Source organism: Nothoprocta perdicaria, unplaced genomic scaffold (genome assembly GCF_003342845.1).
Source record: "Nothoprocta perdicaria isolate Ctin4 unplaced genomic scaffold, notPer1 scaffold_19, whole genome shotgun sequence".
Lineage (NCBI taxonomy): Eukaryota > Metazoa > Chordata > Aves > Tinamiformes > Tinamidae > Nothoprocta > Nothoprocta perdicaria.
The window spans coordinates 3,141,398-3,153,539 of NW_020455093.1; positions in this window are offsets into that span (position 1 = coordinate 3,141,398).

Consider the following 12,142-nt stretch of genomic DNA (forward strand, 5'->3'; position numbering starts at 1 on the left):
AAGCGGGCGGGGGAAACTAGGGGAAAGGTCGGCGCGGCGCGGGAAAGGCGGGGCTGGCGGGAAGCGCAGGGGGCGGGGCCGCGGGCGCGCGCGTGGCGGGAGCGCGCCCCGCGGAGCTGCCCCCCTCCACAGCCCGGCCGTGCCCTGCCCGGGGCCGTCTTGGGGAGCCGGCTGCAGCACGGGGGGGTGGGCATATTTTTTGGCAGAGAAACATCATTTTCTCACAGYTTCTACAAGCCTTTTGTTGTTGTTTTTTTTTTTGGTAAAGGGGCCTCACATCCGCCTGAACGCACGGATCCAGATCAGTGGGTCAGTGCAAAGCTCCAGGGCTAAAAATAGACCTGTGTCCCTGCGGTGGGTCAGGTGCACTGTGTGCGTCGTGTCGTGTCGTGTCGTGCTGCTGTTGCCAGCGTTACGTATTTGAGCAAATCTTAGGATAGCTCAATTATTTACAAGACRAGAAGAAATGTATATTCTTTCTTCACTTTCTTCTCCATAGCCCTTTCTTCTGCTTTTAATGGAAATTCACTAGTCGCCAGTTGGCCGCAAGATCTGGGGTTTTAATGGAAGCCCCAAGTCCTCGCCTTGCTCACGCAGACGTTCCAAGGSCTGGTAGCTTTGCCGCAGTGCGGAGGGTTTGGACTGTTCCCAATGGTTCTGCCCTCCGGGAGGGAACCATTGACCCCTCYGGGGCTCTAGTTCCTGCTGGGCGGATATCCCAGCTCATGGATCTGCAGACTTTTACCCCAGAAGGTCATACCAAGTTTACCATGTGCATTTTTTTCCGGTCTGGAGCTTGTAACCAGCAATCAAGGCGTTGGGCCCAGTAGCTGAACCCAGTAGTACCTGGAGTAGTTTGATCCCAACAACAAGGTCTAACCCAAAAGGCAAAGAAGATCAGGAGGCTAAACTGAGATGGGGTCTATTCACCCTTGAGCAATGGGATGGGAAGGCCAGCTTCCTTCAGGCATGTCTCGCAGGTGTGAGATTTTTCTCCCTGGACAATTTCTCAGCCACGGCCTCATCGGTTGATCAGATGGGTTGTGGGACCCTTCCTTAGGAAGCTTTTCCGATGCCGTCTCTGGGCTTGATGCTTCCTGCCSTTGTAGGCCGGGCCTTCGGCAGTCGCCTCTGTGCTGGCGCTGGGAGAGGTGGCGCTTTCCCTCCTCGGAGGAATCCATAGAGACGYATCCATGTACAGGGTATCCATATTTTGACATCATTTCTTCAAGAGCTGAAATGCTGCTGCCTAGCTCCTGAGRAGAAACCTCTTTTGAGAGAAACCTACCTGGTAGTTTTCACTGGCAATTTTGGGAATATATATATGTTTTTACATGAGCTCATCGCTGTGAGAACCATGATTCAAATGCATAATATGCTATTAAGCAACCTAAAGCCTCGCCTGGGCTGGCTAAGTGAAGTCAGTTACCAGTGGTCAGGTGGGTAGCAAGGGGACCAGCGGCTCTTGGCYGGTCAGTGCTGTCTCCGCGTTTCCTTGTACTCCCACCCTGTCCAGCCTGCATCTCTGCTCTGTGTTTTGGGTTATACTTGGGCTGCGAGTTGCTGGTTGGGTTTGAATGGTAGCCACCATCATGGAGTTGTAATTTATGAGGTAGGGCCACGAAATCACAGCATCACAGACTGGTRGAGGTTGGAAGGGACCTCTAGAGATCATCTAGTCCAACCCCCTGCTCCAGCAGGGACACCCAGAGGACGGGGCACAGGGCGGCATCCAGGCGGGTTTGGAAGATCTCCAGAGAAGGAGACTCCACAACCTCCCTGGGCARCCTGTTCCAGGGCTCTGGCACCCTCGCAGTCAAGAAGTTCTTCCTCCCATGGAGATGGGACTGCCTGTGTTTCAACTTACACCTATTGCCCCTTGTCCTAAAATCCTGTGCATTATGATGTCTATGGGTCCTATTCGTTATGATAATAAAGTTACTATCGAACTTCATCAAACTAAAATTAYTTTTCAAACTTCCAAGCCAGCTCTAACATTAGTTACATCCACAAAAGTAGRTGGATTGCGCAGCTGTGGACGAAACAAACTCAGGAAAAGTATTGTCACCCAGTGACTAATAAGTGTAGGGATGTTCAAAACATAAAAAGCGGGGGATACAGGATGCAGCCCTTCTTTAATATAGATCAGTGGCCGTTCCTTATAAGGCAATAGCCACTCTTACTCTCCCATAYTGAGGAAAACATGAGAGAATTACCAAGTATGAGAATACTCCACAGTTTTATTTTGCTTTTTTATCTCAGTTCGGCCGTAGTTCAGAAGCGATTTTATTTGTCTCTTTTGTGCTTGTTGAAACACATGCAGTTTCTGCCCGGAGCGCTTGCACGCACAACCTTCGTCATCTACAGCACAGCTTTTCAGCTGAGTAATAGCATCGGAGAGAAGTGCATTGGAAAGAAGTTGCCAGTGCAGAAACCATAGCAGGGAAGCAGACGGATTGTGGGGGGCTGTTACAGCACCTCTGCTTGTGCCCCCTGCCTTGGGGTGTCTTCCCATACAACGTGCTTACACGTTCAGAGCCCAGAGCATGAATTGCTAGACGAGGGGTCTTCGGTAGTCTGTAGGTGCCAGGCGTTGAGGTGAAAGAAGGGATGTTGCAGCACGTCTGCGCTCCTGCTCGCACCGTAGAGAAAATGTGCTCGACTGTTCCTGGTACTGCTCTGAAAGTGGCAACTAAGGTTTCTAATGTCATCCTCAGAGGACTGACCAAAATCGCTTCGTCTGTCTTGCTCTGCTGTTAAGGCAGTATTAGCATGCCAGTATTATAGGTGGGGAAAAAGCATCTTCACCTTCATGTTGGGTGTCAATGACAGAGCTTGGATCTGAGCCCCGTGTARTCCCTGTCCCCCAGCAGTAACATCCTAGAACTTCTCATCTGTCCTGTCTTACTTCTTCCCCCTTTTTATTTCCTTTTCCTAAGCTGTACTGAGATTAATATTAATGCAGTTAATCTAATCTTGCTCTGTCATACTTCTGCTTGCATCCATGGACTTGCCTGGGTGTTTCAACCAGCAAATTYATGCAGCACTTTAGCTTCCTAAGCAATATAGTAGCTTGTGTATTAGAATAAAATCTGTTCAGCTTCCTCTCCTGAAGCTAATACCAAAACTTCATAGAAGAGCATGCTTTTAAGCTGGTAAAGCTGTTACTGAAATTGATTCTGTCAATGATTTGATTGATGATTTCTTGATTCTGTGTCTGATTTGTCATTAATTCTGTCAATGATTGCATGATTCATCATTAGGAATTATTCCAAAGTAACAAAAAATAACAAAAGTATCAAAACCCGAGCATCCCCAGTACTCATTTCTAGCAAGTTTGTGTGTGTCTGCCCAAGGATATGCCTGGAAAGAAAGGGGTGCTCCTGCAGGACATAGCTGTGGCAGTGACTCCAGGGCCCAGACCACTAGAGTTTTCCTCTGCCAACCTGCCCCTGTGTGTCCCTAATGCTGTGGTATCCTCAGGACTTGGCCCTCTTAAGTACCATTTGGTTCTGTAAAGGTCCATTTTACTCAAAATGTTTGCAAATATTTCAGAGAAAAGCTTTCTTTGTTGAAACTGGATGATGTCCTTGCTCTAATACAGGAATAGGCAGATGTGAGTTGCTTTGGTGGAAGGTTGAGAAAGCTCTACCCCAGTTATCTTATCCTTCAGAAAGGCAGGGAAAACAACAAAAGAATCAAACATTGCATGCAAGGAGGAGGGAAAATATTTAGAACTATTTTCTGAATACAAAGGACACACTGGCAGCTTTCCCCCATTCCCCTTTTGCAGATAATTGTAAAGGGGAATACAATAAACAACACAAATTCAACAAAAAAAAAAATAGAAGTTTATGAGCTCAGATTCTATTCCTAATGTTTGCCAGCARTTAAAAATAGAGCAAAGCAGTTCTCTTTGGTACATCTTTAGGGTTAGTGAGTGCAATTCGACAGCAGCATCTGGTCTGCAGTAGGCTAGCGTAGCAAATATATATATAGCATAACCGATAAGGAGGTTTAAGCAAATACACATAATTACAACCAGAACTCTCATAGAGATAAGAAAATGCATCAGAAGAAATGAAAGATTCGACGTATACCTGAATGTGTTTCTCCCATCCTTTTCCCTCCTTATGTATGTGCTCTGGGGATGGAGTTGTTCATCGCCTGGAGCAGCAGCCACCAGAGAAGTCACCCACTGCAGAGCCAGGGGAGCAGTCTGTGGGGCTGTGCCTGATACCAGSTGATGGAAACAGCAACCCTGGCTGCAGGGACCAGGCAGCAGGGGTGAACAGTGGAAATCGTAGAGTTACATAGGCAATTGGAGAGCTGTGAAAGGGATACCATGAAGAAGAGGGTTTCTTACTTTATTCTTAACATCTGAATGCAAAATCAAGCGTAAGTCTCATAAGCATGTGGATTTTACAACCCTTGCCCAGGGAGCATGGAAAAACGCTGCCCCTTCACCCATCCCAGACTAGGAAACGTAAGTTTGTTCCTTCCCACAAGAAGATGCACCTGCATCTCTTGTAGGAGAGAGTATTCAGTTCCACAAACAGATTAAGGTTTAAGTAGACAGAGAAGTGGTTTGAGTGCAATGGGGAAGCAGCCAGGATGCAGTAAGGAAATACAGCCAGGTTACAGCAAAACAAAAGGCAAGCGTGAGGACTGTTTCTTACCGTGTTTTGGACCCGAGATGCTTACAGAATAGACACACAGTAGTAATTTCCCAAAACATACTTCTACCTTAAAAAATACTGCTTGCATCAAACATTCCTGGTACCTGACAGTACTACAAAGAGAAACCACCATTCAAGCAGATTTCAGAGTATGCGAAACATAATGAATTTAAAAAAAAACCACACTGCAAGTATTTATTACAGGTGAGGAGCCTCCAGAGACCTACCATAATAGAGATAATAAATTAAATGATGATAATAAGCATGACACAATAGAGAACCATCTGCTCACTSAAATGTACCATCTGTTTTTTCTGCTGCTGTTACTTGTGCCCTGTTCTTCTTTTAGTGGCAATGGAAGATGGATCCAAATAAAACATTTCATGAAGTTTAGAAAAGAAAAAAAAAAAAGGAATACTGTTTGTCTGTTGCTCTGAATAAATACATGGCATCATCTTTTCCCACTTTCTATTGATTTCAAAATTACTGTTACCTAAACCCAAACATCTTTTCTGACACATGGTATATTAAAGCATTAGCAACACTGACAGATGTTCCTCTCTTTTGGTCATCTCACAGCTTGCTTGGGCATGTATGAAGCCTATGTGCAAAAATGTATTCCATCATGAATCATCTTTCATGTTCCATTAACTCTAGACGGGTTTTATGCAGCACTGGGATGCTGGGAAGATGTCTGGTGTGACTGGAGATGGATTTGTGCAAGAGTGGCTGTTATTCACTCTTACAGGTGACCGTAGACGTTGACCGCACATGGGATTTGTAACGCTCTCCTAGGAGTCAGGAAAAAAAAATCCATGAGAAAATAAAATCCATGTGAAAACAGTGMTCCTGGCTTGCAGAAAATGTCTGTCACTGAAAATGGGAAAAACAAGGGGTCTGAGAGGACCTTTACCTCCCAGGAGAGGTAGTAGGGCCGAAGGGGATAGAAGAGAGGGAAATATTCAGTTGACTGGGCACTGAACATCAGGTTGAGGCTTTATTCTTGCCCTTCTGAAACCAGACTTCGTAGTAGATTCCTACCATCAGTTGTGTCTGCTTTCAGATGGTATCCAGAAGATAGCTCAGGAACATTGGTCTGCAGCTGACAAGATGACGGGAGCGTGTGACCTTTCCCACCACTCACTGAGAAGCAGCCTGGGATGCAGAGCAGGAGCAGGAAGCCAAAGGGACGTGATGAGCTGTCTATGCCTGTGCCCCACCTGCAAAGTTTTGCTTGCTGTTGCCTGTTAGATGGTTTTCCTGATGGTTTTCCTGATCAGATTCCATCTGAGGACATGAGACTTGTTCTTGGTGAGCTCACGTCAGTTTGGCCTACCAGATAACCCTGACCTCCCCTCACAGGCAGAAGATGAACTTGTTACAGCCCCTGTGAATTTTGCTGTGTAAAGATCCACCCCATGCAAGCCAGCCTTCATACTGCACTGACGTCGAAACCCAGGTACAATCACTAACCTGTTACAAATAAATGCCTTACTACCAAGGTCCCTGTCTGTGATATCACTTTATTTTTCCAATTTCTTTGCGCTGCACCTGACCTTCTCTTACCTCAGCTCTGGGCCCTCTGCATATCTTCACCTGTCTCTGCCCACCTGCCACCTCTTACCTGTTTCAGCTACTTAGGCCTTGGTGTTTTGGCAAAAAAACCTGTTGTTGATGCTGTTAAAAACACACTGTTTCCGGCTGAGCCACCCCGTGCTCCATCAGAGGGTGTTGGGGTGCACATTCCCTCAGTGCTGCCGTCGTGCCCGGCTACCTGGGGTGCTCCGTGTCCCTTAACCCGCTTCCCGGGAGATCCTGTCAGCCGGAGGTTTGCAAGGTCGGCTGGGTTGTTTGTACAATGGCTTAACGATGACCCCGGTGCCAGAGTGCTCCCACTCCAGCCGTGCGAATGAGGAGTATATTCCCAAAGGGCCCTGCCTACGYACAACGTGGGACTTCCACAGCGCTCTAGGAATGAACTATATATCAAGTGGATGCAATCAAGTATATGGTTTTACTGCTGRCAAACAAACGTATTTTCCATTAAGAGCAGAATAAACAAAGGCTGCTAATGTTCTTATGAGCCTTTGTTCTTTTAATGATGGAAGTGAGTAGCAACTGAGTCATTTAACAGTTTAAATCCATGCACTCACCAACCGAGGTCACCATACCGAGGAGGAGAARGAGAGGAAGAAACAATTGAGTTGGATAGGGATTGTTTCCTAAGGTGGTGAGACCCACAGGCTGTGTCCATCCGCCACCCTGGGCCCACCACGGAGCTGGAACCGGCTGCCTGCGGTGGTGAGAAGCTCAAAGCAGCTCCCACCACCTCACAGGGGCTATGGCCAAGTGTTGGCACAGCCAGGGGCCTCTCCAGGTGCTCCTGGTGCACATCCTAAATCCCTCTTCTTGTTGTGTCACAGCAGTGACCAGTGCTGCTGGTCACAGAGGACTCAGCCTGCTCCACCCTATTGCTCCCAGCACAACAGCCCCCTGCTTGGGGATAAAGGACTGCTGGATGGGACTTGCTGCTTTTTCTCACAACTGGGGGCTGCTTGCTTGCTTGGATGCCCTAATACCCCCTTCAAACATACTTTCCCATGTAGTTTTCTACTATTTACATAGCAAGAACAAGGAACCCCCGTGTTTTTTCCACACAGACAGATCCCCACGTCAGAGTAAGGCTCGGACATGCGCTTCTACTCTGCTGCTATGGTACTTGAGGATGTTAAAAAGATCTAACAAGACAACAAATGTAAATTAAAGTCAGGTTCTAATTCTGGGCGATGACTCCTGTTTTGTAGCTGTGCTATTTCCTCTTCCCAAGTACAAGCACTGCTGTTTACGCTGATTTTCTCTCCCTGGAGTGTCTCAGCGCCGCTTTCCCCCAGACACCTGTCCCATCCTGCAGAGTTTTCCTGAGTAGTGCAGGTTGGTATGGATCCAGACAGAGCCACTCCATGCAGCCGTGGGTACGGCATCCTGCCAGGAATGGATCCGCGATGCTCCCACGGGCGCATCCTGCTCCGGGCAATGCTCCCACAGGCGCATCCCGCTCCAGGCGATGCTCCCATGGACACATCCCACTCCGGGCTCCGCTGGGCTGGGAGCAGCTGCGGGCAAGGGAGGGAGCTGCTCCGCCTCGTTGGCTCCTCCATCACCCGCACAGAGCCCTCTCCCATCGCTCCAGGCAAGGATTAGGCTGCCAGTGGCAGAGGGGAGTCTCTTCCAAGAAATACTGTTTCCCAGCCTCAGGCCTCCCGTTCCCAGCCTCAGGCCTCCGTGGGCAGGAGCAGTACGTGAAGCCGGCTCTCCAGCTCCTCCTTTCCCAGCGCCCTGTCTCCCTCCGGCCCCTTCCCCGGCACTGGGTGCTTGAAGCAGCTCTCCCACCTTGCAGAGGCTGCAAGGCAGTGATAGCACGTGCCAAGCTGGCTGTTTCACTGCAGGTATCTGAACCAGGGTACAAGGAACAAGAASAGTTGAGTTGCACCTTGGTTTTCCTTCGGAGATGCAGCATGGGGCATCAACCAATTCGGTGGGAATTGGCTGTAAACTGCAAGCCACCTGAGCCTTCCTGGTCCTGCTCCTGTGAGACCGGTGGGATAAATAGCTGCAGAAGGGGGATGGCAGTCCTGGTTGGCTTTCTCGTGTAGGAGTTCACAGAGGCTGCCTAGAGCAAGAGCAGTTCGGGGCCTTAGTGTTGTCCAAGGCACCTGAGAACACAAGAGAAAAGSTTAAAAACTTAGGAAAACAAATAATAATAGCAGACTGGCTTTCGCTGGGAGGGAGAAGCGATTACGGCTCAGCCTTGTGCTGGCTGCAGGACACAGGATTGCTGTTAACGCCTCCAGGGCTTTTAAGTACATCTGATCAAAAGTCTCTCCTCCCCCTTGGTCCAGGCTCATCACAGCGTGGAAAAACAAAATACTTAAGGAGATCATTAGCTCCAACACCTTTCCCTTATCTCAGTTTGGGAGGCGGCGGGCGGTGCTGCAGGAAGGGCAGTGGGGCCCTGGCACCCATCAGAGCCTGGTGGCAGCTCTGCAGACATCCTGGATGYATCTGGGCTTCCAGAGAGGGAACTCACCGGGGGTCCTGCCTGCTGTGACAACACAACCCAGAATCAACCACAGTGGTGCAGAACTTTTTCCTGGTTCATGCCTTAGCTGGTGCCTTCCAGAACTTTTTCTGATTTTCCTAAGAAAGGCYCGTCTTAGAAAGCTGGGACATTTTTGTCATTTCCTGCTAAACATTCGGAGTGGCTACATTTGTTCCAGCTGCAGGACCACGGATGTGTTTGCCCACACCGTGTGAATCAGGCTCCTAAAATTCCCTAGAGGGCCCTTCTCACTCCGGACGTGACTTAGCTGATTTTTGGGAGCACATTCGGAACAATCCATAGCTTTACACATACAAATCCGATTACACTCGTAATCTGATGATTATACTAATAATCTGTAAGAGTAGTGCTGRTCTAATTGCCTTGACTCCGCTTCTTTATTTGTTTGGTTAGTAAGTCTGGCCCTCCACAAGCAAGCSGTCTCTCTTGTAATAAAGCAGCAGTTCTTAGTAAGAAATTCTTCTAGCTCTAGTGGYTGGTGCTTGGACTAGCACCAACTCGCCCCAGTCACCATTGCTGGTTGCTTTATGTTGCTGTTACTTAAATATAGCTCCCTGAAGCCACCAGCACGGAGGAGGCAGCAGCTGCCGAGCGCAGGAGGACCGGGGCAGAGCAGCTGTCTCAGGCCGACGGCAGGCTGGGCCTGGCTCAGGATGGATCCTCGGCCGTGCGGATACGTGTGTGACACTGGGCAGGTCGTGTCCCGAGAACAGGGTCAGGCCAAAAGGCACCTACCCACCCCATGCAGCATCTGCAAAGGGGCTCGATCCAGGCTTAATGACAGATAGGTTCTGCTTCAGACTCCGGGGAGGACACGAAGCATTTCTGACCGCTAGGTACTCAGTAGCAAATGACCAGGAGCTGGATTTTTCCAGTAATGCTCTGAAATAGCTGTTTGAGGGTTTCTTTCCCAAATCCTTTCCTTGTGCCAATAGTTCGTGGTATCGGATTGTGAGCAGATTCCTTCTGGAGCACTGTCAGCGTTACGAGGTATCTTCTCAGTGTCTCCTACTCTGGGCTGCCAGGCCCAGACTCCCTCTTAGCCCATGGAAAGCAACACGAGTTGCAACACCACACTACAAGGGCTGAATTTTGGTGCCATGACACCTTCTATCCGTTAGCCTTGCAGRGCACCAAGGTCCATCAGCCCCAGAGAGCAACTAGTTCAGATGCTTCCTCGCTCTCACRAGTCAGACATGGTGGTAGGAGGTGTGGGTACATCCTCTGGTTACAGCTTACACTACGAGTAGCCTGATATAACCCTGGAGGGATTTTCGGAGCTGTTCTGTCCTGCGGCTGGGGCAGTCCAGGCTTACACAGGGCCAGACTAGACTGCCTCCTGCTCAAGGAGTGGGAAACATCTCACACGGTATCACTGCAGCAGAGCAAATCCACAGCCGAGCACAGACCACTGCTGCAGCACGGCCACAAGGTCAGCAGGGAAGGGGCACGTGCCAGTGTCCCGCACGTGGGTTTTGCAGAAACCTCTGCCTCCAGCTAGGTCAGCTCAGTTACTATCCTACGGATGGAGACTAAGAGATACACCTCAAGCCTTAGCGAGGATTATGCAGACCCTCCAACACACAGAATCACAGACTGGTTGAGGTTGGAAGGGACCCCTAGAGATCATCTAGTCCAACCCCCCGCTCCAGCAGGGACACCCAGAGCATGGGGCACAGGGTGGCATCCAGGCGGGTTTGGAAGATCTCCAGAGAAGGAGACTCCACAACCTCCCTGGGCAGCCTGTTCCAGGGCTCTGGCACCCTCACAGTGAAGAAGTTCTTCCTCATATGAAGGTGGAACTTCCTGTGTTTCAACTTGTAATCTTGCTTGTCTGGGAGATGCCTGAGGACTGGAAGAAAGTCAGTGTCACACAAGGGTTCAAAAAGGGCAAGAAGGAGGACCCAGGCAGCTACAGGCCAGTCAGCCTCACCTCTATCCCTGGGAAAGTGACGGAATAGCTCATCCTGGCTGCTGTCTCCAAGCACATGGAGGAGAAGAAGGTGCTCAGGAATAGTCAGCATGGATTCACCAAGGGGAATCATGCTTGACTAACCCGCTAGCCTTTGATGGAGTGACTAGCTGGATAGATGAGGGCAGAGCAGTGGATGTCGTCTATCTGGACGCAGGTATTTGAACCTATTGATCAGATCCCTTCTCAATCTTCTCTTCTCCGGGCTGAACAGGCCCAACTTGTGTAGTCTTTCCTCATAGAGTTATATGCCTGACAAGGGTATAGGCAGGGCACTAACTAATGCCAAAAGCTGCATTTCATAAACCCCGTGCAGATCAGCTCCAATGTTCAAAACTGTCTGACTTTTCCTCCGCTATTAAACAGGAATTTTCCACATTCCTGCTGTGCTGAACTTTGCAAAGCTTTATTCATTGATATTTCCACAATACTTCCAAGCCACAGAAGGAAACCCCCCTTTCAGTCCCGCTCCTCCAGTGCCACCAGCAACTGTTTGGTGACAGGGTGTAATTACCTGGCACAGGCTACACAAACACTCGGTGATCAGTGTCACAGTCGCTTCCTGAGGGCAGACAGCAGGGAAAGGCACGGCAAAAGAGGGCTAGATCATAATTATCCTATGATGCTCCTGCTGTCCTTACAAATAAGCAGTAATTAACAGCAAGAGCTTGCTGAGACCACGAGCTATGCAGAAAAGAAGCACTTGGTAACAAGCACAAATTTCTGCTGCTTTCAGCAGGTCTCTCAGTGGGGCTGGATGCGTGTGGGAGGGAGAGGACCAGCTATCCAATTAACACAACATTTAACATGTTCATTTAACACAGTATTTACAATGTCTAGGACTTTGGCAGAATCTTAGGTCACCAAACTGCACCAAGCAGCACCCAAGTTGGCTGGATACATAGGARTGCACTTGGTGGGTACACATAGCAAACAGGAGATACCAGTGATTTCACACTGTCGCGTGGCATCTGACACTGAGGAATCTTCCTACTCTAGATTTTCTATCCCATCACCTTGCACATTATCTGTCTGTGTAAAACCGATCGTGCTTTTGTTAAAAAAAAAAAGATACAGTTCCTCTAGAAATTCAGCCAAGATGCTTAATTTAAGCAATTGGAGAAAAAAGGAAAGTCTTATAAAAACACATGTCCAATTATTTGAATAAAAAGCACACTTCTGTTTACAGAAATAAGCACTGACTGTGCTTGTGAGCTGTCTGAATTTATCAGCTGCCCTCCAAAACAGAAACCCTGCCTGGCCCTACTTAAATTGCCATTACAGGGTCACACCACAAAGGGCTGTGACAAGCGGGCAACAGGGACATTAAAGGAACTGCTTGGGAAGATGTAAATGTAAGGGAGGGGAGAC